Source organism: Lepidothrix coronata, unplaced genomic scaffold (assembly GCF_001604755.1).
Source record: "Lepidothrix coronata isolate B3197 unplaced genomic scaffold, Lepidothrix_coronata-1.0 Scaffold177, whole genome shotgun sequence".
In the NCBI taxonomy this organism is placed as follows: Eukaryota; Metazoa; Chordata; class Aves; order Passeriformes; family Pipridae; genus Lepidothrix; species Lepidothrix coronata.
The window spans coordinates 825,072-852,244 of NW_016690357.1; the positions used below are offsets into that span (position 1 = coordinate 825,072).

Below are 27,173 nucleotides of genomic sequence, written 5' to 3' on the forward strand. Positions count from 1 at the left end.
TTTCAAAATAGGACTTAAGCTTTTTTTTAATAATTATTATTTCTCTATATCTTGTTCATAGAATCATAGAACAGAATGGCTTTCGTTGGAATACATCTAGAAGACCATCTAGTTCCAAACCCCCTGCCATGGGCAGGGACATTTTCCACTACACCAGGTTGCTCAAAGCCCCATCTGACCTGGCCTTGAACACTTCCAGGGATGGGATATCCACCACGCCTCTGGGCAACATGTTCCAGTGCCTCAGTACCCCCACAGTAAATAATTTCTACCTAATACCCAATCTAAATCTACCCTTTTTCAATTTAAAGCCATTCCCTGTAAAAAGTCTCTCTCTGGCTTTCTTGCAGGCCCCCTTTAGGTACTGGAAGGTGCTATAAATCTCGCCAGAGCCTTCTCTTCTTCAGGCTGAACAACCCCAACTCTCTCAGCCATTCCTCACAGGAGAGGTGTTCCAGCCCACTGATCATCATCATGGCCCTTCTCTGGACTCAATTCAATAGGTACACATCCTTATGTTGGGGGATGCACAGCTGGACACAGCTGAACTCCATCTCGGGGTCTCATCACAGCAGAGAGGCGGAATCACTTCCCTAAACCTGTTGGTCACACTTCTTTTGATGCAGTCTGACACACGGTTGGCTTTCTGACCTGCAAGCACATATTGCCTGGTCATGTCAAGCTTCTCCTCCACCAGCTCCCCCAAATCCTTCTTCTCATGCCTGCTGTCAATCCATTCTCCACCCAGCCTTTATTTGTGCTTGGAAATGGCCTGACTCAGGTGCAGGACCTTGCACTGACCACGTTGAACTTCAAGAGGTTCACACAGGCCCACCTCTTAAACCTGTCAAGGTCCCTCTGGATGGCATCCTTCCCTCCACTGTGTTGACAGCACCACACAGCTTGGTGTCATCAGCAAACTTGCTGAGGGTGTGTTCAATCCCACTGTCCATGTCACCAACAAAAATGTTAAACAGCATCGGCAGTTGTTCAGAAATGGGACTTCACAGAAAAGATGAATGGCTTGCACCAGTCAGCACTGTTCTTCAGTATCGACGATTTTGCACTACAATGTAGTTTACATTTACTGAGGATAGATGTATAAAGCTACCTTGTTTGTAAACCCAAGATTTCTAATCATTCTAACAAAACATCTCAAGAATGCTGACCACACACAGAGAAATAATATTAATGTTTCAGTCTTCAGTAATTTGAAACTATAGGTTGGAGTTTAAGAAATTCATATATGAGTAGCTTCTACTGTTTTCAGAGTAATAACAGAGTTTGGAAAAAATCCAAATTCACTGTTGTGAAATCTCCCAATCAAGGTTGCAAAAGGTATTTTAAGCAAGTGTTTGTTATACAAAATGTGAGAGTTCTAAGCTATAAATGACTACAAAAACATGGTTCTATTGACTGCTTACAAGTCCTATGAAATCAAAATTATAAGTAATAAGATGACTTATCTCTAAAACCTATAAACAGTTTAATTAATACATGAGAGCATATGTAAATTAAAATGCATTCATATAACTCCATAACAAGACTTTTTTTTTTTTTTTTTTAGCTTACAGTGTCAGAAAAATATCAAAAAATATCAGACTGTTCAAGTATGGCATTATGTCAGTACAATATATATTCCTGGAGAATTCTCATACTTATCTCTCACTGTTATTTCAATATCTATCATTCTATCATTCCACTATCAAGACTTCTAGGGAGGCATGAAAGTTAATGGAACCTGTGTCCTAATCCTGAAAGACAGACTGACACTTCAAATTACTGATAAAAAGTAAAAAAGACACATATTATCAGACAATTTACTAGAAGAGCTACTGGAAAAAAAAATCAGAAGACTAAAAAGAAATAAACTCCATACAGATATTTTTTGCAAGTGATGGAACCCTTATTTGCAGTTCTGGTTTCTGTCATCAAAAAAAAAAAATATATGAGCATCAAGTCATGGAGTAACTGTAACATAGAATGCAAAAAAAAATACAGACATGGATTTGTTATCCAAAAACCAGAAGTCCCACAGTATTACATAATGCTTTAATTAATTTACAGTCCAAGTAAACTGTATACTGAAAATGAGAAAGATTTAATTACATTATTAGCACCCATGGACCTGCTTTTCATCAAGATTCAGTGACGATACTGTGCACATGATCTTGTTTCATGCAGGAAAACAGAAAAAAAAGAATGAAGCTAAATGTGAAATGCGATAAGAAGTCACTAAATATTATCAAAGAAAGTAAAAACAGGAGAACTCAACATTTAAATTAAATCTGTATGTTTATATTCATATAGTAGACTTTATGACAAAAAATATTTTGCTGTACAAGAGACTTCTGAGATTAATTACAGACTGAATATGTATAACAAATTCTTCTAAAGGCAATTTTTAATCCACCTTGCATTGCAAGAAGATTTATTTATTATTTAATTTTCCTGATTATTTCCCTGAAATGATATATAAATGCATGTTTGCTATATGTAAGCTTCTCAGACAGGCTAGTTGGCAGATATGAAAGCCAAGGACAGTCACTGAAGAACCAATAAAAAGAAACTTTATCTGAAATGGGATCATTCTTTAAAGTATGTTGGGAAGTAGTATTGTCACACCACTGCAAATGTATAAGGGTAGATTAAAGCTGGAAACTACTGTTTGTTTTTCCTTCCATATGTACCTGCCTTATTTCTAAAACAAGCAAAACAAAAATAAATTAAGGTTGCAAAAATAATTTAGAGCATGTTATGGATACAATATGAAGATGTTAATTTGGATTAAACAATAAAATTTCAACAGAAGTATCTTCCTTTGTTTGTTTAACTGAAAAATGCAAAGAAGTGTAAAAGTTTTGATTTAAATTCTTGCAAAAACATATTCTCTATGTTTTTAGAAGGCCTCTACTGGGCCTTCACTCCACTTCCAGCTATTTTCCAAAAACTTAATTATTTTATGCATGTGTAATGATTTTACATGTGTGTTTATAAATACAGTGCTTAAAAGCACAACCTTCAGATGGTGATTATTGAGGAAGGGTGGTGGCATGGTGGGAGGTGTGGTTGCCTGGCCACTGAGGGAGACGTGAGGGAGGAAGTAGGCTACTTGTGATGGCTTTTAGGACATGTGTCAGCATCTGAGGGTGATGGGGCATGTGATACCACCAGACAGTATGCCTCAGTGAACACCTGGGGCCAGCACTGCACCAGGAGCAGATGTCTACAGCAAAACAGAATATCCCCAGCAGGGAAAGAACACAGCTGCAGGCTGTCCCCTCAGCCCAGATGAACATTGGCCATCTCAACCTGGTGCTTCAAAACTGCCAGGTGCGGTTGTGTCCTAAGAAGCAAAAAGCCCTTGGCAGCTCTGGTTGTATTGCCAAATGCTTCACCTCCTTCAAACTTCCTGACACAGATAGGATAGAAATTCCTGCCAAAGTACACAACAGGACACCTTCCTTTTAATGGCAAGACAGCTATTCATTTGTACTGGGAAATTAAATAGATCCAGTGGCACAACATTTCAGCATGCAAATCTAGTCCCAAATTGCCTTCTGTGCATATACGTGTGTTACCAGTATGCACGGCAAGCAAAGTTTCAGGACTCAGTACTGCTGCAGAGTCTGGAATAACACTTAGTTTAGCAAATTCCAACAGAAACTGTATAAACCCAGGAACAGAATAAATAAGAAACTGCATCAAACTACAGCATTTGGGCACTTTAATTACCAAGAAAGATACTTCTCCTAGCCCCCTCTTTCCCCCTGCATGTTCTGAATACAAACATGAACTGATTCAGTAACAAGAAGTGCTATCAATACTCTAACTTTCAAAACAGAATTTCCATGGCCTTTCCATAGATCATGAGGATACATACCACAGCACAGCACTAATGAAGTTTACTTTACTCTTTGACATAAACATATCTAAAATGTTAAATCGATTACTACATCGTACACAACAAAGTAGTGCAAGGTGTTAAAATGAGTACTTCAAAGCCACAGAGGAAACCCAAGTGATTGAATTCATGCCTGATCACTTGGGATGTAAGTTATTTCAATCTATTCAGCAAAAGAGTAGAAATCAACAGAAATTGTTATTCTTGAATTTATAAGTTCTCTGTTTTCCTGCCTACCATGAAAATTTTACAGCTACCAGCAGACAGAATTTATTTAAAAGGACTCTCCATGGCTGGAAACATCATGTATTAAGACAAACATTCATATCCTTAACCAGTCCATTGATGTTATGTCTTGCAATTTTAATGCATAAATATTCTCTCAACTGCTTCAGTCCTGTATTTGGAACTTTATTGGCAGTTACATACTCCACAAAATTGGAAAGGACACAGATACTTCAATAGGACTATAAAAAAAAAAATGCCTTTCCTTGTTTCACACTAACCAAGGCTATTGTAAGACTTTCCTCCATGCATTTTAACAATTTCTCTTAAACTCATAATAAGTGTGTTGACAAACAATTTTAGAAGATACAGAAGCCTTCCAGTTGATTTGCAATTTATTAGGACTGGAGTTGCTTCTCAAGCCTATATTAATTGTATCCAAGACAGGCAACAGCTAGAGAAGTCTACTCAGCTTTTGTTTGAAAGAACTCTTTTTGCACATATCTCTTCAATCACATCTGCACAGAATGTTCTGAAACAAAAGTTATACAATTCAGTCTGACCTGCAATCTGAGAGTTCAAAGACAAACAGTTTTTTTCAGCATAAATCAGTCAACCATACAACGCATTTGATTTTTTACTCTATTAATCAAGTGCATGAACTTTTAAACTGCAATGCTGAGAAGCATAGATATAGTTTTCTCTCAACTATTTCACAGAGTACATGCATTTTTGAAGGAAATGTGCAATATTATGCTCCCTGTGTAGTTCCTGAATACATATCTTGAATAGGATTCATCAGTGTCCATTGTTATCTACATTTCAGCTATGCTTCATTACAGTCAATAAAGATCTAGTCAATAAGATACAATTCATCTTGCCTGGAAGCATATTTCTAAAACCAGTCAGAGGAATCCTGAACAAAAGCATTAAAACACTCTTTGAATATAGAAGAGGTGACATATTACCAACACAGCCACAGACACCTAAATTAGATTAAGTCCATGATGCCTGGCTTCCAGATTTGGGGTATGTTCCTTCCTTCTGTAAAAATAATTTTAAAAATATTTATAATGGTAGTTACAGTTCTTTAACACTTCTATTCATAAACCCCATTCTTATGCTTCTCATAAACTTCTCTTCCAGTCAATCACTGCTTTGGACTGGGAAAAACTTGGACCATAAATATGTAATAGTTTCCAACACAGCTCATCTTGAACCTTTCCTATCCTTCCAATATGGTGCACATATGCAGAGATCTGGCTAGGCAGAGAAGAGAAGAGCCTCTACAACCTAATAACAATAAAATGCAGAAAAACACAGCTGCCACAATCAAGCAAAAATGCTCCAAATCCAGGTCGGAATGTAGATTTGAGAGTTGAGGGCTGGGCTAAATATGTGTATATTAGCACCTGGTAAGGCAGTGATTTTTACTATATTAATTGAATTCATTATCACCACACCTTAAGTTTCCCCTTTTAACCATAACCTAAGTGCATAATGCAAGATATTTGTCAGTGATGAACCTTTCCTGACCACCAAAAACTGGCCTATAACTTTTATACAACACTCCCCTCCCAAAGCAAACTCCACCAACTATTTAAAAATATTGCTATTATATTGAAATAATCATTATTTAAATAACTAAAAAAATTAAATGCCTAAAAGTGAAGAGATTTATAAAATTAAAATTATGGAATTACAGAATCTCAAATCAGCCTTGGAATTATGTAATCTCAGCCTTGCTTATCTGTTTCCACTACAACACAAATGGACTATAATGGGGTACTTACAATCCTCACACATCATCTCTGACTACACGCTAAATATGTTGCCCCAGAGTTTCACATGTTCTTTGGATTCACTGGATCAGAATTTGCTGGGTTATATCAGAACCTTAAACTCCTCCAAATATTTCCACAGCACTATATGTGATCTACTCCAGATTTAAAAAACATATTTATTTCAACAGAATATTTTTAGCACCCCATATTTTTTCCCTGTCTGAAGGGATTTATGCACCTTATACCAAGTAATACTTAAGACTGCTATCAAGGAAATAAACAGGGGGTTTTTGCAGTTTCCTCAAGCAATATTTATGTGACATTTTTCTACATCTTCTCCTGCTCTTCTTCACCCTTTTAAACTATCAACATCACTCACTAAGAACACTTCCAGTATCAATTTCACAGATTAAAGAACAGGTCTTTCAGTCTTTCTACTAAATGCTGACTTTTAGTCTTTCCTGCACTAATTCACAGCCAGAGACTGAACTAGTACTTGTCAAATTGGTTGCTCAAGAGGAGTTGAGGCATTGCTCTGTCTTGACTCTCTAAGCCCTCTCTAGAGTTAGTGCTTTCCCCAGTCAAGAATGCAGGAGCTTTCTGAAAATACGGCCTGCACTTCTTTTTTCTAGAGGCATCATTTTGACTTTGGTTAGACCAAATCACACTTTACCTGCATAAATCCATATTACCAACCAGTCCGGATTATTCTGCCCCTCTAAAGAAACAAGTTAGCAACTACAAATTTCATAGGTACTGATTTTGAAACTTAAGGTCAAGGCTATTACCTAAAATATAAAGTATCAGTGTTTCCTTAAGTAAGGGTGTTCAACAGAAACAACACAATTGAACAATGACCCCAACTATTTCTTTTTGTACTGTGACCAATAACAGACTTTTTAATCCAGCTGACGCATTTTCCTTCATACTTTTTTAATTGCTCACTTCTAGATAGATGCTAAATTTCTATGTAGAATTCCACCAGGCACTTCTTCACATCTCTTATCAAAGCCTGGCTGTTTACTTCACTCATCTTTATCAGAAAACCTTTAAATACTTTAGAGGGTATACACAAGATATATAAAATATATAAAGTTGAAGTTTAACTAAACAAAGTGCAAGGTGCTGCACCTGGATCAGGGCAACCCCTGGTATCAATCCAGGCTGGGGTATGAAGGGATTGAGAGCAGCCCTGCCAAGAAGGACTTGGGCGTGCTGGTGGATGAGAGGCTGGACATGATCCAGCAATGTGTGCTTGGAGCCCAGAAAGTCAATTGTATCCTGGGCTGCATCAAAAGCAGCGTGGCCAGCAGGGTCTGGTGAGACCCCACCTGGAGTGCTGCATCCAGATCTGGGGTCCCCAGCACACAAAGGACATCAATCTGTTGGAGTGAGTCCAGAGGGCCACCAAGATGATCAGACGGATGGAGCACCTCTCCTAAGAGGAAAGGCTGAGAGAATTGGGATGGTTCAGCCTGGAAAAGAGAAGACTTCAGGGTGATTTAATTGTAGCCTTCCAGTACCTGAAGAGAGCCTACAAGAAAGCTGGAGAGAGATTGTTTACAAGGGCAAGTAGTGACAGGACAAGGGAGAATGGTTTCAAACTGAGAGTAGGTTTAGCTTAGATATTAGGAAGAAATTTTTTACTGTGAGGGTGGTGAGGCACTGGAACAGGCTGCCTAGAGAAGCTGTGGATGCCCCACCCCTGGAAGCAGTCAAGGCCAGGTTGGACAGGCCTCTGAGCATCTTGATCTAGTGAAAAGTGTCCCTGCCCACACCAGGGAGGCTGGAACTAGATGATCTTTCAAGTCCTTTCGAACCAAACCATTCTATGATTCTGTGAAAATAAAGAATTAAAGACAAGGTACAAAGGAAGTGTCAGTCAATAAACTTCCAAGGAAAAATGTCCTATCAAGCACTTTTTAAAAATTATTATTATTACTACTATAAGGATTCAACCGTTATCCTGTACACCTTGTGGCTTTTTCATATGTGTTCAGCTGTGATGATGAGGAAGCACATTAAAATCACTGGAGATACTTCAGGTCTGGGGAGGGAGGGTGGGGAAAGACACCGTATTCTGAGTTAATTTGAAGGCTGATAGAGTTCAAATTGCTTTAAGTTTTGGAGTGTTAGCAGTCAGTACTGTGGAAAAGCGTCCAAATTTCAGAGGTGAGGTAGAAGCACAAAAAGAATTAAAAAGCCTCAAATCCTCAAATCTTCAATATAGTAGACTCAAATTGACATAATCTCATGTAATTTTAGTACAGCAGGATTCATAAGGGTCGCAGGAAGAGCATACTACAGAGAGCCACCCAGCATAGAGGCAGGTGTTGCTAAGGCCCCCAAGTGCTCAATACACAGTGCTAGCATAGGCAGAGTCCACAGGGGAAGCCTGTCCCTTGCTGCAGCCCAGGACAGCTGCTAGCTCCAGGTACGCAGTAACCCCTGCCTCCATGCTCTCAAAGAGCAACTCAGCTCTGTGAAGGCCTAAAGGTAAAAAATTAATAATAAAAAAGGACAAGAGAAAAAAACAAATCCACTGCTGGAACATTTCAATTAACACCATACATAACTCAAAATGGTCACAATTAAATACTCATTAAATACCTATATATTAAACAAAAGTATATGTACCAACCAAATTCTCATCATACAAGCAACATGACATAACTTTAATATAATCACAGTGTGACACAGATTAATGTGTGTCCAGTTGAAATAATACCAGAGATGTACACGTAGTCCATCACTTTGGATTAACAACAGCACATGTGTCTTTGTGAATCATTACTGCTAGACTCTTATCTGACTGTATCTTGCAGTCTTACACAAGACGAGATTTTGGACATCAGAAATAATATTTTTATAACAGATTTTCAAAACAAGTTTAGTTCTACTCATGAAGAAGCCCTGAGCCAAATTCCAGAAGAGAAATAGTGAAAAAAAATATGTAAACAAGCAAACCTGGCAAAATTATCAAGTGGGGACAGTGAACTGCACTATTTAAGATCAATTTGACAACTTAACATTGTAATTACATTGTAGTGAATGAATCAGATCAATAAATAAGCTTAGGTAAGCAAGAAACACTTCCAAAATAAAAGATCTGTGGAAAGACTTTTTTTAAAAAAAGAAATGAAGATTTACCTTCTGAATTCATGAAGGAGAGCAGAAAAAAACAACATTAAATTTCCCACGAGACAGAGAAGAAATGCACATGAAACATAACAGAGTGAGAAGTGAATCAGCACTGGAAAAAACCTAACAATTGTTTGCACCCTCCCAATTCCACCCTCCAAAAGAAAGAGAACAACATAATCCTATTTTTCCTAGAGTAACAAAATAAAATATTAGAGATTCCATAAAAATAGCTTTTGGAATGTTTCTGTAATACATATAGAAGGCTTTGCAATTAAAATTTTAGCCTTAAACATATAGTTTATGGGAGTAATGCCTGTGCTTGATATTAACGATTTCCATTGAAAGATCATATTTTAGTTGATTATTAGTAATTTAATCTAGCTATTCTACGATCAAACTTATTCCTTAGGGTGATGCTTGAGGTCATGATTTTGAGGGGTTTTTTGCCTGGGTTCTATTTATGGGAATAAGAAGATAGTTCAAACAAACAAAATCAAACAAACAAAACCCAAAACAAAATAAAACAAAACAAAACAAAAAAACAAACACAAAAAACAAAACCCCACAATCTAACAAATAAACATCTGGTAATGAATTTCCTGAAAAGGACTTTCATAATACCTTTTCAAAATGTTTTTCAAAAAGAAGAGTTTGAAGTTTAGCAAGCAGAGAACGTCTGGCACCAGAGATATACCTCTTGATCTACTCAAACAAGAAAAGAACACTTAGAATTCTAATAAAGGTTTAGAATCACAAGCCATGCAATTCCTAGCAGAGGCAGTAATTGGAGAGCACTGATCAAAGATTTCACTACTCTATCTGCACTCCACCTTCTGTATGACACTAATTACATTAGTGCAATCCTGCCAGCACAAGAAGCATTGCTACAGTAGCCAAGCACAGACCCTGCTGGCAGTTACTTTTCTCACTGCAAGGTGGACCTGGATCAGCTGCCCTGTGTCCCCAACACTGCCTGCATACACACACATGACGGGAAGGAGTGGAAATAATTTTGCAGACTAGAACGTTAGGTAAGGAATTAGAAAAGAAAAAACTTTGACAAGAGAGCGGTTTGAGGACAGGAAGGAGGAGAAAGACTGTGGGTGATACTGACATTGGTAGTTCAGGACTCTTAACAAACTGGATCCTACCTAAAATAGTCTGGTATGAGCTACAAAAAGACCAAGTGTCATATGCACCCCAATCACGGCACCCATTCCAAATCTTCCAGTGCCATAATCTAACACTTCATCATAGAATCAGGGAATTGTTTAAGGCTGAAGAAATCTTTATGATTGTGTCCAACTGTTAACCTGGCACTGCCAAGTCCACCACTAAACCATGTCCCTAAGTGCCACAACTGCACATCTTTTAAACACCTCCAGGGATGCTGACTCATCCACTTCCCTGGACAGCCTGTTCCAATGCTTAACACTCTTTTCCATGAAGAATTTTTTTTTCCTTATAGCCAATCTAAACCTCCCTTGGCTCAATTTGAGGCTATACTATAGATTTTGTCCAAATATTTACTTAATTCATTTGAAACATGTCCCATATACATTTATTTTAGTAGCAAAGACGATTTATACTTCATTCTCTAAAATGCAGGAAATCTCCTTTCAAATGTACACTGAATTCTGTATATTTATAACCTTATCTCTATGGTTAAACTGCTAATTACAGTTGAATTTTACACTTTGCTACTAAAGAAAAACAATTTTAATGACTAGCCCAAAAACTACATCATTGCAAAGATTTGTGAAGTCTTGTATATGGGAAGCTGCCCCAAAATGTTGCTACTAGTTTTAAAAAGACAAAGTCCAGTTTCAAAAATCTTGTAGTTTTGAAAACAAAAGTCTTCCATTACCTAATCACAGATTTCTGAACATGTTAAACAGGCAGTTTTTATTTCCCCTGCTAACCTACACAATGCACTGTGCCCTTGGAGTCTGTCCTCAATTACATTCAGGATGCTCTACACAAAGCTGTAAGGAGCAATGCTGAGCATAGTCTGAAGACAAAGCCTTTTTCCTGAAAACAGTTTTTCATAATGGTCATCCTGATAATATAGCTGCTAGCCAGGATTTCAATACATTGTTTTTTAACTATATAGGGAAGCTAGGTTAACAATGGGAAAAAATGTTAAATTATCCTACTCAAATAAAATGAATTTAGAATCTGCAGAACTAAGGAAAGGCCTTTTTCTTTTTTTTTCACATCCAATTTCAGAAAAAAAGAACTACTCGAGAAGTCATATGCAGTGCGTTTCCAACCTCAGGAGACAATTCCACAGTCTAAAATATCATATGCTGTGGCTTGAATATATTTTACACTTTGTGAGTATCCATTACATAACTTTTCTCCACTGCCTTTAATTATCCCATTAAGCAAGCTGGTATTTGCAGCTGCACTTAGAGCAGCTGCACAGGAGCTGCAGGGCACAAGAATATAAAACCAAGAAGAAAAATTAATAAAACATTATCTTTTCCATTTAGTAAGTTCACTTTCTCTTTTAATGGAAACATTTGTATTAGTAGATACTATTTCAGTACTGTAAGGTTATAAATCACATAAACCTTGTATTATTCAAGTCGACTGAACTGCCAGACAAAAGTATCATCACTCACCAACAGCACAACTTGCCCTTAAGCTTTTCTCATTTTAGGGTACTTCTGAGGAGTCACTTTGTATCTGAAAATGTTATTCAAAACATAGAAAGCAGTGTAAATGGAATGAAACAGAAATCCTTCTGTTCTAAACCCCATATAGGAAATAACTTACAAGTTTATTTTACTTTATTGCACATCTTTAACTAATTCAGACACATTTGTGAGAAAACAAAGATGAATGTTTCAATTAATTAAAAAATCTGCAAGTCATCACACATTCTTAAAAACAGCTACCAAGCTTCAAGACTGTTTATTTTTCAGCTAGCCCAAATAATTCAAAATACGTCCATTACAGAATGAAATCCTATCTTTTATGTAATAGCATAATAATTAATACATGCATTTAGAGAACAGCATACAAGAAACAGACTAATGAGAAGTATCAATTTATTGATTAGGAGCCATTGTTCCTGAAAAAGCAATTCCAAATTGCTTGCTGGTTGCTGCTTTACTAGTTCCAGGCACGTGGAAGCTCCTATACCTGGGAAAAGGAGATCATGCTTCTATTGTGCATTACAAGACTGAGACCTTGCATAAACAGATGAAGGAAGCAAAGTAACAGCTTTGCTTTTGCCCATCTGCTTCATTTCTGACGTTCTAATTTTGTAGCCGTTTTAAAAATGTCCTTTTTATACAAAAGTTTTATCCATGAGAATCTCACAACAATACTTTCTTGTATCTGGCTTTCTGCTGTCCTCATTAAGACTCTCCTCTTACTGAAAATTACTCCAATTGAGATCTTCTCCAACCATCTCTATTTTTCACTGTAGAGCAAAGATAAGGCATCAGAAGCATATCACAGCATGGACTAATGGTCTATACCAGTTTTGGTGCCAAAATTCAGGTATGAACACAAATTGGACAGTACTTAACAACCTGAAAGTTTCCCTCTTCCCAAAGCAGGTGTGTATTCAGGGAAAAAGTTCTTAAGGGGTGTAAGAGTAACATACAATTAGCACCTATTAGAGTAGCTGTATGCTTTTAATAATGTAGTTTTATGTCGACATAGTATAGGCCTGAGATACATTGTTTTAAGTGTTTTGAACACTGTCATAAATCAAATTTTAATAGTATATCATTTTTCATAAGCTGTTTAATTGCATTGCTCATGAAGGATTGTGAGGACAAAGGAAATGTGACAGCTCAAGCAGCATATTTACACACACCCACAAAAAATATAGAGCAAAGATTCCCACCAATGTCCCACCAATACGAAGGAAACTAAATTATCATGCAACTTTTATAAGCGTTGATTTGACTTTCCATTTCAGTTCAAGAACTGATTTAACAATATCAAGACTTTGGGTACCACTGCCAGTTCCTCCCAAGTTGGATGAAAAATATTTCCTTCTTTGTGAAAAATTAAACACCTAATTCCCATGGAGAGGCTCATGTCAGTGGTTAATTAGGGAACATTTTGCAAAAAGAACTAAAAATTGTCATCAACACAGCAGGCAAATATTGACATTTTTACAAGCACAGCCATGCCACAGTTTAATTTCTGGTTCCAGATTTTGCAGGCAGGCAGGCAGCTGCTGCCCAGACAAGTAGAGAATCCCAACACTTACTGCAAATCCCAGCTTTCTGATACTTATTCAAACTGGCAAGAAACATTCCTCCTACATCACTTTCAAATATTTGACAGCCTGGTCATCCATTAAATGCATTTCATAGCAATGTCCATGGATCACTACATAATTCTTCCTGCCAGCTACCGAAAAATGATGTGATGTATAGGAAGCTGGGAGGGTTCCCAGGTCCCACGATACCTGACAGGCAAGGGGAATGTAGAAATAAAAGTCAGCAGAGTGAAGGTATAGCACTAATGTGAGAAGGCCAGTAACAGATTACACTGATTATTGAGTGGATATGAGATACTCTTCTTCACTGAGCAGGTGGACAGCAGGGTTAGGTGCTGGTCAGGTAACAATCAGATATTTGCAGTGAGAATTGATGCAGCCTATGGCCAGAAGTCATGTCCCTCCCTGTGTAAAGGCAACAAACAGCAACTGCCACAGGCTTACAGGGAATAAATACAAGAAATTGAAAAAAAAATAGAAAAAATAAAAATCAAAAAAATAAAAAGGTAAAACTAAAATAAATCAATACAACAATAAAACCCCTAGATGACTTTTCTTCTCCTTCCCCATATATCCTCCTAAGTTTAAGTAAAATTCCATTTTTACTCTAAACTTGAAATCCTAATGCTAGGTGTGGCAGAGGTGATTCTGTAATGCCATCTTCCTGAGATGGAAGATGGAGCCACAACCACTTGCAGTGGGCATAGACGTACACATTCAATTACAGGAGAAATTAGAGAGGATAAGAGATTACATCCTCCATCTAGAATACATACCCCGTGAGAGGAGCTGAGGCCAAGAGATGGTAAAGGTTAATTACCAGCTGGAACCCAAATGCTTTGTTTTTGACAATTCAAAATGTAAATCTGTTTAAGTGCCATAATTGTAACCAAGCACTAAAACACACACACATTAACAGAAATATCCAACTATTTCAGTCATGTTCCCACTTTTCTTGAGGTGATCTGAAAAAAATGTATCTTTTCCTTTCACTTACAACCACAGGATTAAAACAAACAAAAAAAATCCTCTCAATGTCAAAGACCAAGTATTTAGCACAGACACATTTAGTTTCATAAATCTGCTACTCATCATACTCTGTTGAAGACATTGTTCTTTGCAGCACAATAAAAAGATGGAAACTTTCATAACATAGGAAAACTGTGTGTTCCACGATCACTGTAAAACATGTTCAATTAATTTTCAGACAAAAGACTACAGCGTTTAGTCACATTGTTATGGCCTTAGTTCCAACAGCCAAAAATGCCCAATGTCCTCCCCTATGTGACCGCTCTGTTGGTCAGGGTTGGGGGTGGTGTGGGACACCAGAGGCAATGAGTGCCCCCTAGACCTTCCCTGTGGAAAATCCTTCTTTGTGAGAGAGCAGCTGAAGGCAGATTCATCAGTGAATGAGCCAGAACTGAACAGGTCAAAGTAAATGACTTCTCTATTATAAGAGATTTTAGAGGCAAGGGAGAGAAACAGCCAACACTCATTTGCTGAAACTATTAATGACTTTCATTAATGACCAAGGAAAAATTATTAGAACCAGAATAAAAAATTAAGTGTTCAGTGCTTCAAAATGTAAACATTTAATGGAAAACATATTTTTCTGTTAAAAAAACCCATGCTTCTAAATTCAAGTTAAAAATATATATATTCTACTGTAATATTATCTTGAAAATAACATTTTTTAAGAAGTTAAATGGAAAATAAGGAGATGTAACCTTCCATCTTTTCCCAGTCCATGGCTGAATATGGAATTCCCAACACAGATGGTAAAGAATATGAAATACAGTGAAAGTCCTCTGGGTTTGATATTCACCTGTCTCTTCTCAGCACCATCTAACTTGTATTACCTCAATTAGTATCTGCCAGAATCAGTAAAATGACATCCCTCTACTGCTACTATTATTTTGTTCGACCTTCATATCATGAACAAGAATGCAATTATGATAATAAGCCAATTATTTTTTACAATACAGTAATCAAAAAGACTACTTCTCCCTCCCTTTTCTCATGATAATACCTGAACATTCTGGTTTTATTTCATTTTCAATTTCTCATATGCAACCATTATCATTAACATTTTGCTTAGTTTTTATTTCTTACTTCTAAAATAAAAAAAAAATACTAACCAGTGAAGTTTTAGAATATTCAAAACAGCATGCAAGATGTATGATTTATGTAGGACAACAAACAAATATTTTAATATTTACTTGTATGAATTTTGAGGGACAGCACAGCTGTCTATGAGGACAACTAACTGTCAATAATGAATCAGCTACACCATCTTATGCATTGTATATTTTAGATAGATTATATAAAAACAATGTTGAGAGGATTGAAATTGTTTTAGTACTTTATAGATAATCCAGTCATATCTGCCTACCAAAGGATTTTTTGCCCCATAATTCTTGCAGTTTTCATAGAGTTTTTTCCAAACGCTGTTAAATTAAACCAAGTAATTTGGAAAAAAACAATTGTTTGCAGCCTTCTGATTATGAAAGTGATGTGTTCACATCATTGTGAGGTCAGATTTTTCACATACAGTGGAAAAGCAAATCAATAGAAACCACTAGGTAAAAGTGACTTGAATAGGTTTGGATAGACTGAAATATAATTAATACAAAACTATTGTCCTAGTCAGACTATTGACTGCTAAAATAGTGACTCTACAAAAAACCTCCTGGTTTCGTCCTAAAGATCACAAATTAAATAAAAATCATGCTATTTCAGAGGAAAGATTCTTTAATTTCTTCATCAGAAATGAAGCTCTCCAACTTTAATTATTGAGGGATTTATGGTCAAACTATAGACACATAAGTTGCAGAAGAAAAGAATTTTTTTGCTACCTACAATAACTTTTTTTAGTCAGAGCTATGTAACCCAAAACCAGATTCACTTATGATGAATTGCACAATTTCGCAATCAATTTTTGACTTGAGAGACAACCTAAGTATACTGCAACGAAAATATGCAACCTGAAACTCTACACATTTCATTTAGACAAACTGGGGTTCACTGTTATCCCCAAAAGAATCATGTCTGCTTTAGTAGTCTACTTATAGAACTGCTTTATGTAGATTGTAGCTCTATCTGTAAATTATGTCTCAGTTAAGCAAAGATAATTGCTATTGATTCAAAAGATATTTCAAGTTTTCTGTAAGAAGAATCAAAGATATGATAGGAAAGAGGCAAGCTAACATTCCACGTGGAAATTCATGAGTAACAGAAATTAAATGCACCCTTCTGCCACAATAAGCAATAATTCTCCACTGCTAGAGAAGGACTTCACAACCATCATAATTTCACAGCATGTTAAAGCAATACCATAAGGATGGGAAACTTCCATGCAGAGATTTCAGAAAAAAACAATAAATAAGCAGATAAAAAGTCAGAAGGCAAAAATTAAATAAATTACCCATATGAGTTTCCCTGGGGATTCACTGAAGGAAAGGTTTTGATGATCAAAACTATGTACAAGCAACAGTAAATCCAGCATTAGTATCTCCATATCACCAAGAACATATGAAGTTAAACATATTTTAATGGCTCTCTCCATTTCAAAGCTTACTGTGTTCCACACACTTCTAGATACTTTCTAATTTCCCTGAATAGCCCAACGTTTAACTCTCCATTGCATAATCATGTCTATAAGGTCATTCCACATTTTTTATTTCTGTGAAAAATTCCTGCCAGGCATCTGTTTGGAACCTTTTCTCCTACCATTGTTTTTTCCATTTATGCCATCTGAGCACATTACTTACATCCATCCCAAAGTTCTAATTAAAGAGGACATTCATCTGAATCACACCTTAGTCTTGCCCATACCTTTCCAAGTATGAAAGAGACTTTTATTTTCAGTCGGAATCTTTTTTTTAATAAAAAATAAACACCATCTGTTTCCTGTCAGCCATTGCAACCCCAAACAATTAAGATTAGATCCTTACAGAGGCTTATTAAAAAAAAAAAAAAAATCCAGCATTTTGACAAGTCAGTAGGCCCAGCAACCAAATGATACAAACTTAATCCAGTAAACAAAGTACAGCACATTGGCACCAAGTAGTAAACAGAAGGATTCTGCCTTTATACAATCACACCTCCAAATTTCCTTAATTAGAAGAAATATGCCAGCTAAACTGAAAAAAAATAAAATTGTTAGCCATTCTTTTCTGGTCCATTTGCTCTATGTCCCAATTCCTTTTTGGAGTTCAGTGAACTCCTCAGACTTATCCTAATGTAACCTCCTACTCTGTTTTATGAAGGACACAGAAGAGCAGAGCAAGTTGAATATAAGAAGATGGACCACAATAAGGATTTTTTCTTTAGTTGAACCCATGTTTGCCTACACTGAGAAAATTCTGTGATTACATCTAATCTCTTTTGAGACTTTCCTACCCTATTTTAGCTTGTTGAAAAACTAAGAAAGATAATTCAGGCTCAGGAAACATATATGTAATCAAAACTTCAGGCAAAGAAGTTTTAACATAAGATAGATTTTATTGTACAAAGTGATTCTCTTCGCATTTAAGCTGTAACATTATAGTTTTATATTGACTACTGCGAAAGAACTGCTGCAACAATAGACAATTTTCCTTTGCACCCTCGTGATAGTGGATAAGAACATTTAGTTTGAAATCTCATATTCCAAAAATTGTTTTATTTTTTTCTTTGTGAGGAAAATTTAAACTAAGAAGCTGTCTGGTATTATCAGAAAACAATGCCTCAAAGTTGAGGACTTGGAGTAAGAATTAAATATCCTTTGTGGTTTCTTTTACTTCATTGGCAGTATGAGTCAGATATCTCCATTCAAGACTAAATCTCTCTCAGTAATCAAAGTGAAAATTCATCTTAGTGGGCTTTCAGTCGTTTTGAATTAATACAATGTACCAGGTTTAGATGGGATACAGTTAATTTTCTTCACAATAGCTCATATGGGGCTGTATTTTGGATTTGTGCTGATAACAGTGTTGATAACACATGGAAGTTTTAGTTACTGCTGAGCAGTGCTTTCGCAAACTCAAGGCCTTTTCATGGGGCAGCAATTTGGCTGTGGGTGCACAAGAAATTAGGAGGGGACACAGTCAGGACAAATGACCCCAACTGAACAAAAGGATATTCCACACCACAGGACACCATGTTCAGCATATAAAGCTGGGGGATGAAGGATGAAGGGAAGGGAGGGAATGTTCAGAGGGATGACATCTGTCTCCCCAACGGCTAAGTGGGATGGAGCCCTGCTTTCCTGGGGAAGGCTGCACACCTCCCTGCCCCTAGGAAGTGGTGAATGAATTCCTTGGTTTTCTTTTCTTGTGCACAACACTTCTGCTTTTCCTATTAAACTGACTTTATCTCAACCTACTCTTACTCTTGTGATTCTCTTCCCCATCCCACTGGAGGAGGAGTGAGTAAGCAGCCATTTGAGGCAGAGCCACCTGCCAAGATTAAACCATGACACAAGTTTACTCTAATTCAGAGTATTTTAGACCAAGCTCAGTGGGCACAATTAGAAATACTAACTGAGTTGAGTTAGTTGGGGATATATCTCACCCATGTGTTAGTGTTTATTTTTGATCCACAGAAATGGCAGCCATATAAAGTAAACAAAAGAGTTTCACACAAGCACCACAAAACAGCCAGTTACATACAAACAGTTAATTTGAGTAAAGCAAATAGCAGAATGGTCAAAAACAAATTTCTTTTTAGTTGAATTTCTGAACTGTTTCAAATGAAGCCAAACTCAGCCAAAACTGATAAATCAAGCTTATCATGAGGCTAATATTTCACATTCAGCTTTTGTTTTAAGGCAAATTTTATAGCCTGAAGAATGGAATTATAATAAAATGCTGACAAGCCCTTACCATACAAAATAGTTTCTGCTAGAGGGTGGATTGTCTATTCTTGACATTTCAAAATAAATAGATTTATATTTAAGAAATAAGATACAATTCACATTCAGTAACGGTAACTCTTTATGGCTTTTTCTATTTGATACATGTGAAATAACAACAAGACAAAGTTAAGATTCTTTTCCCTTCCTAAGTTCAAAGTTGAAATGCTTCAGAGTTCATCCCTAAGGCCAATTAGATCTATTAAGTCTCGCATGACACCAGTATTTAAAAAAGAGAAGTACCCTTTGTAAAAGCAGAAGGACACGTGTTCTTGTGGTTTGGTTGCAACCCTTGTGAGTTATCTGTGGCTCCTATGATTCAATGCAACAGACAGCTGCTGTAGATTTTCTCCCTCTTCCTGCTACATAACTGAGTTTAAGTTTTCAAAAAAAACCAAAACAAGTTCTTAGCCTTCCACTAGTAAAGCATGGTGTCACTAACAGCATTCAGAAGAAATTCGTACACAGTGAAGGGCTGTCATTACCTGCCATTTATGACAAGAATCTGCAATAGATTGCACAACAAAACATCATGACAACAACCTAGCACCCAAAACTTATAACCAAGAATCCTGTTGACTTGCCAGTAGAAACCTATTAAAATTAGAATGCCAGAAGTATCCCAGTTTACTATTCTAATATACTTTAGATTATGAGTTAATACGAATGCTTTAAAGACCTTAAAACCAGACAATTTTCTGATGTGTGATAACTGCAGTTACTAAAATATACGAACTTAGTAAACAGGGACAAACTTTTTTAAAGCAGCCTTGATCTGATGACCTCCTGTTCACCAGGAGGTTCAACATTTTTCACATTCCTTGGTAAAAGGTACAGCTTTTCCTAAGTAGAAGTGTCTACTTTGTTTTAGCTGTGCTCATTACCTTTCTGATCGTGTTATGTAAAATTACCTGTAAATTACAAAAATATTTCCTTACACTATTTTGCTGACAGTAAAACCAACACTATTTTCACTCATTTTGATTTGCCTTTGTTTTTCTTTAAGAGTACCATTAGATAAACCTCATTTTCAATCAGAACATAGTCTTTCAACGTTTGTTTGATTCATATTTGCTCATTCCCAAAACAAATGGTCACTGCTAGGTAGCTTTTTTCTATAAAGATATTTTTTCCACCCATATGCATTACAGTTTTGAAAACATTTATTTTCAAGATACCCCTTTCAGTAACAACTGTTATACCAGCAATACTATCAATGGCACAATTTTGTACTGTGTAATTTCTATGTAGATCAATTAAATAGTCCCAGATTATAATATTTAGCATTCTCACCTTCTGCAGATTGGAACTGTATGAACATACAGTTCATGCAATTCAATTTAACTAGCCCATCTTGACAGAAAACCTAATTTTCTGATGTAAACTGTGTCCAGAGTATGCACACACACACACAGAATTTTTGATAGCTCACTTTTTCCTTTTCCTCTTTTGGGTGTAACAGAGTTGGTAATTTTTTCAATACGCTTAGGAATACTATGTGAGAAGTTTCCAAGCCTTTGGAAACCTCATCTGTAACATAAAAAGTTGTATACTATAGACCTGACTAGCTCATCAGAAGAATCATTTATGTAAATAAGCACAAGCTGAAATATGAAGTCAGGTCTTAATATCTTAATTTTGCATATGTAAATCTGTCCTGAAATTGTATCTCAGTTATGTAGCAGTCCAAATCCACTTCAGATCTTTGCTCTTCGTTTTTGGTCTTTTCTGACATTTACTACGTGTATGTACTCTCTGTATGTAGTAGTCCCATCTGCAAATCTACTCTTTATCGTAACACAGGATAAAGGAGCATTTTTATAACTGTATATTTGCAAGTCACATACAGAACAGAACAAAATAATAATAGGATAGAGATACAATTTTACAGCAAGGCTTACATTAAAAAAAGAAATGTGAATCACAGAATTCCCATCATAGCTATAAACATTTCGGCACTGGAAGGTTTTCTTTAGATTTATTTATGCAACTTGTGATTCCTCGGGCCCAAGCAGGCTTTTATAGGGACATTACTGCTTGCCACATCTAAGCATCTTTAAACGACATTGAAATGAAAAATCATATAAATTTTTAAAAATCCATTGTGAAATATTTTATTTTGTAGAGATACCAGTTCATGTTAACAGAGAGAAATAATAAGAGCATGGCAGATGGATGAAGGTGTTAGATAAATGAGTGAAAAGGTAATATAAAGTAAATGTTATGTTACAAGTATTGCAAGGTCCCCTGAAGTAAACTCAAGGGAAGAAATGAGGTTTTGTCCATGATCTGTGTTCTTCACATTGGGAGGAGATAGCGATTTTTATTTCTAGCCTTCATAGCAATAATATTTCACTCCTAGCACTATGCAGAGAATTTCCATTTCTATCGTTTACAGAAGACTGTGCTCTTTGCCTACTCATTTAAAGAAAACGAGCAAAGTATTTCCCTACATGAAATGAGATCTGCCATCTTTTTTCTTATTTCAAGGCATTTGTAACAGGCAGAGATGCAAACAGGGAGTGACACCAGTGCGAAAATTTACAAACTTCACCATCCCGGTTACTTTAAGGATCAACATACATAAAGGAAAAGGGCAATCATCCAATTTCTGCTTCACCATTTACACAGAACATTTTATTGCAACTCTCCTTTTCCTCTGCTTTTACTGTACTTAACCAGAATGATGCTACGAAATACTTAATTCTCATACCTTTTAATTTCCTCACATCATTACAAATCCAGATCACTATCTAGTCTACTTTTTATCTGGTTTTCATGCCACCGAAAGCCTGGCTTCAGGAAAGAGCAAAACAATTCCCATGGTACTTTACCTAATGATTCTTTCACTTTATACTTCAGGGATTGACACAAATGGAAAAAACCTTGGATATTGCCCTCTCTAAAATACCACTCATTGCATTGCAATTTTAATGTAATTTGGAATTCACTAAGGACTTGAACCATAATTCATATCTGCCAAATATAAGTTAATTAATTCTAATGACATTAAAATAATCTCCCATTTTGGTGCTATCATACAGCAAAGAGAAATCACGAAAAAGGAATTAATTCTTATTAAACTTTATTTCATAGTACCTATAAGAGGATCTTACATGATCAAATTTCACAATAATATTCTAAAAAAAATCACACCAAAGTCTTAAATAGACCATGAAAATCAGTCACTTGAACTTACTAAAAAAAACCCACTTTGCTCTAAAACATAAAAACTTGTGTTCTTGTTAGTATCTAGAATAAATTTGCTTTAAGATATGGTTATTAGTAGATAAAATATCGCTATTCAATTTATATGTGGATCCCATTTCCTTCAAGAGATTCAACAAATGACTAATTAATATTACATACAATTACTTTTATGTTTCTTGATGTTGTTAATATCTAACTCAAGAGAAAATGAAGGGTTAAATGTTGACATGTGGCTATATTTAGCATTAATTATGCCTGAGTATACATACACACAGATATGGCTCAATGAAGCCATTACGACATTCATATCAGACCAAGTGCAACCTCTGTTATCATACAGCCATTAGCAGACTGCTGCAAATTTATAACCTCAAAGGATATTTAAAAGTTAATAGCAACACAATACACGGTGCTGTCCATGTCACAAAAGTCCTGAACTTTGTTGTTCACATTTTGCGATAGCACTTTAAACACAAAATAGTCACTACAAATCATCCTTAACTGAGCAACACCCTTCTGAGGGCTTACTGTAACGAGCCTTCCACATCATTCAGAAGGAAAATTCACAAAACTTTCATTGTCATTTTTCTTACTTACTTGACTGATATCTGTGTGTAGAGGGCTTAATTGTTTTCCTGAGTACTGAGCTGAAAGTGCAAAGCCTGTGTAAACCTAGAACACATATGCTCACTAAGTGCTAAACTAAAATATTCCCATCCACTGTGCTCTGTAAACTGAGAGTAGGGTTTTTTTTCATAGCATACAGGGATTTAACGACAGAATTCATTAAAGTGAGTGCAAGTCGTATAAGTAAAATTTACTGCCATGGAAAGAGTTATCCTTAGAATACATTTAATAAAATTTAAGTATGAGCTGCAGTACCTGCATATTTTAAATAGTCATCAGAGACAAAAATTGTTGTGAGTCTGCAACATAAAGCCGAAGGAAAAGAGCTTTATGACGTCTGTGTCCAGCAATCATGGTAAAATATTATACACATCTTGTAAGTGTCTAATTACTAATGACTTGTCTTTTATTTCATTTCATTTGACTATCTAAACTGTCTCTAAAGTGCCTATCTTCATTTGCATTTTAATGAATAATAATTGATATTTATTCAGCACATTCTATTTGCATCTCAGAGGTTCATTTGCAGATTAATATTCTTATTACCTAAAACAAACTATGCATAGATATTCAGATTTGGGAATTACTAGCAAGCAAGCAAGACACTGTGGGTAGCATTATAAGTTGGTCGACCTGCTGGCCTCAGCTTTAGCTGTTGCACTGCATTAGGTGTCGGTGGTGGCTGGAAATGTCTGGACTTTAGTAAGTTGCTCTGCAGTTCTAGGGAAACAAAGAATTAAAGAAACTGCTCACTAAGATACCTAAAGGTCTTCAATTTATGCTAGTCTTGCCAAAGTAAGTACAATAAGTCACCCAGAAGAAATCAGTAGTAATCACTGCTTTCTACAATCACACTGATAGTAAAGAAAATACTGGAGTACACTGTGATCAAAATGAAAAAAAAGGCTCACGCTTGTAAAAGTTTATGAACCAGACTGACTGGTATATAATGTGCCTTAACCATGCAAGTCCAACTAAGAGCAATGAAAATGTTTAGCATTAATTTCAGAAAGTGCTTTGCACCTGCAATTATTTGATTTCCAGTTTTGACAGTTACAATTCAGTAGTCACTCCAATGATTTCCTTACTTTGGCATGGCTTACATTAAAAAAAAGAATAAACCCCAAACTTTATTGCTATAGTAAATTTGATTCCATATTTTACAGCTTTGGATATCTACAATATAAAGAAACAAACCCACACAAACACAGAAGTGACATTTAGATTTCATATTCATGACTGGTTCTCTAGCAGATCAGGTTTAAATGTCAAGCTTCTGTGAAGAGATTCCAGCCCCCTCCAACACTAATCTCTCTCATCCATACATTCTTTTCAGGAAATTTATATTCCAGCATCTTAGAAAGTACTTTGCATTCTTTTCTATATATCTCCCTATTTCCTGGGATAACGCTGACCTACCTAATCTAAACCAAGCTCTTGTGCAATGAGCTGCCCTAAATTTTAGAACTGTCAAGTGAAGGCTCTGCTCTCTGAACACTACTGTCTTCAGATTAATGTTTTATCATACACAAAATATATTTAAAAATAGATATAAGGTAGATATCTAAGATAGCATCCTATGCAATGCATCTTATGGATGAAGTCAGTCACCCTCCAAGCAGACATCTAGAATAAATGAAAGACACCTTGAAGTGCTTCTTTGTCTCCTCCAGCTCTAAGTGATGCTTATGCTAACTCAGTGTTGAGCAACAACACTGTAGGCAATGAAAACAGATCACTCCTTATGAAAGATACTAAGAAACATTATAAATTTTGAAAGAATTAGCAATATTTACGTGCATATTTTGCAAAGGCATTCTGAATTAAGAAGGCTATAGGTAGGGAACAGCACTTTAAAGCCTGAAGACAAAAATGAGGAAGAATATTACCATATGATCTCCAGTGGCATAATCTCTGGGAGTACGGATCATCCAAAAAGAAAGCTACAGTCAAACCATGATATCCTCGGTTAGAGAAAATGAAGGTCCTCAAACAGTCTGTTCTAGCCATTTCCTTTATATACAGGAACAGAGAAAGCATGGCGCTCAGAAAATTTGGGGTCACACTGACCAAATTCAAAAGGTAGTGTCTATTGCAGTTTGTAAAAAGATTAATTACTGTCCAGTGTAATGCTAAAAGAACTTGTGGTTCTATATTTTCGTAACTTAGCTCTTATTACAAATATAGATTTGTAAATAAGCATTCTTGTACCCAAATATCAATTCCAGTAATGAACCCCTACACCATTCCATCGGACAAAGCAAGACCTAAGGAAGGACCACCAGTGTCCACAACCGAAGAGGTGGTGTAGGGGTCTCACCTAGAGCTGACTGTCTGGCAACCCACTCTACTACAGCAAAGGCAAACAAGAAGAGTTACCATGCTGGGACTAACTTGGGAAGCGTAAGCCTATAGCATTTGGGCAAGAACCAACATAAAGGGAAGAGAATCTACATCAGTCCCTTTTTCACTTGCTTAAGGTTTGTTTTTTATTGTCTTCAAGGTGGTACGTTTTGCTGGAACCTTAACTGTTGTAGTTCTTGCTGTTTTCCAATCTCTGAACTCTGAAGAAGTTGAAAACTGAAGAGTTATGTTTAAGCATTACTGCGTTAGCAACCCCTGGCTTACCTAACTAATTTTTTGATGTAAAAAGCTAAGGGAAAGAAGAACTTCCATTGAAGCACAGTATTCTTTTAAAAATCCCAGGGTATTAACAACATTAATAATTTTCCCATCTAATTATCTTTAAATGAGTGAGAAAATAAGTGAAGACAGGCCCACAGTGTTTCAAATATTTCGAATCACATAGCTGATAATGACACAGATGAAAGAAATAAGATCAGAGTATACAGCAGATTTAAATAAAGCATATCATCATTGCATAGCATGAGATGGCCTCTGGGCTGCAATCAGTCAGGAACCCCTTGTAAAATTAGTACAGTGATACAATGCAGTGTTTCTGGTTCAAGAAGTAAGAGCACTAATACTGAGTGAAATCCTTGCCCCATGTGATCTTAATAAAGGACTAAGGCAGGGAGATACATGGCTCCCTACAGCCAGATTCCTAAAGCTTCGCACAGTGGTTCTGGGAAACCAGTGCCCTTCCTTTTTCAGGATAAGCCTACAGGAACGTTTTGATATGCTAACTCTGCTAACATAAGAATGCAAGAACATACGATAAAGATCATGATGTCTGGAAGCTTGAAGAGAAATAAGATTAATAAAGATAAGTCAAATATATCCTTATAAGATGACAAAAATGTTCTTAAACTAGCTAGCTAAACTTGATAACCATGAATACAAATGAACCTGAACATTCAGATGCAAAGGAACATTAAGCCTAAAAACAGTGATGAACAAAAAAAAGGTTTAAATCACATTTTTTAAGCTGTCTGCAGTTACTGAGAAAAACTGATTTCAGATGTACAAGACCATTATATGGTTTATTCTTTTCTGCAGAAGCAGGACACAATCACTTCTCTTCAGAGGAAGAATGCATTTCAAAACATTAAAATTGAAATAACAAATTAAATTTGCCCATAAAGGGAATAACATAAGGCTAAAAAGAATATGTGATGGAAGGTATAAATACAGATGCAGAGAGAAAGAAAAATGGGCAGATTTCAGTGGGCAGGCAAATGTCAAAGTCTACTAAGTTCATTTAAACATCCTTCCCATGTAAATTCCATATTAAGAAGAAAAAAAATAATCTGCAAAAGACCAAAGGCTATGACTGGAAATGGTAAAAATACACAAGTTACACAAAGACATTTGAGCAACATAGGAATGGCCAAGAGCTCTGAGTGCCCAGAAATCTGGCAGGAGCTGGAGGAACACTTCAGAAAGCAGAAGCAGAAAAGGGACGTAGCATTAAAAATGCAAAAAAAGAATCAATGAACTCTAAGACAGAGAAATTTATGACCTGTAAGTATTTTCATGAGCAGTTCCAATTAAATGCATTTGTGTCTCAAATATGAAGTACTGAAATCCAGTCTAGAGTAGCACTGGGCAGAGAAATTCTCTTCATACACATCAAAATATTGAGTTTTCTTGAAGGAAAGAAAAAGTTATAGGAGAAAATGCAGACACATCACTTAGAAATTCTAGACACTGCAGGTTTTTTATGCTTTGTAGTTG

At 36.1% G+C, this 27,173-nt stretch overlaps 1 protein-coding gene across 7 annotated transcripts in view; it reads right to left on the bottom strand.

Moving 5' to 3' along the window:
* Positions 1 to 27,173, bottom strand: part of THSD7A (thrombospondin type 1 domain containing 7A) — a 283,452-nt gene that overhangs the window by 218,117 nt on the left and 38,162 nt on the right. For 5 of the 7 annotated variants that reach the window (XM_017830343.1, XM_017830344.1, XM_017830345.1 and 2 more), the window contains one exon: positions 11,685 to 11,748. The exons of the other annotated variants lie outside the window; for them this stretch is intronic. The gene's annotated coding sequence lies outside the window, so the exon portion shown is untranslated. Of the gene's footprint in view, positions 1 to 11,684; positions 11,749 to 27,173 lie in introns of those variants that run through there. 7 annotated transcript variants of the gene reach the window in all.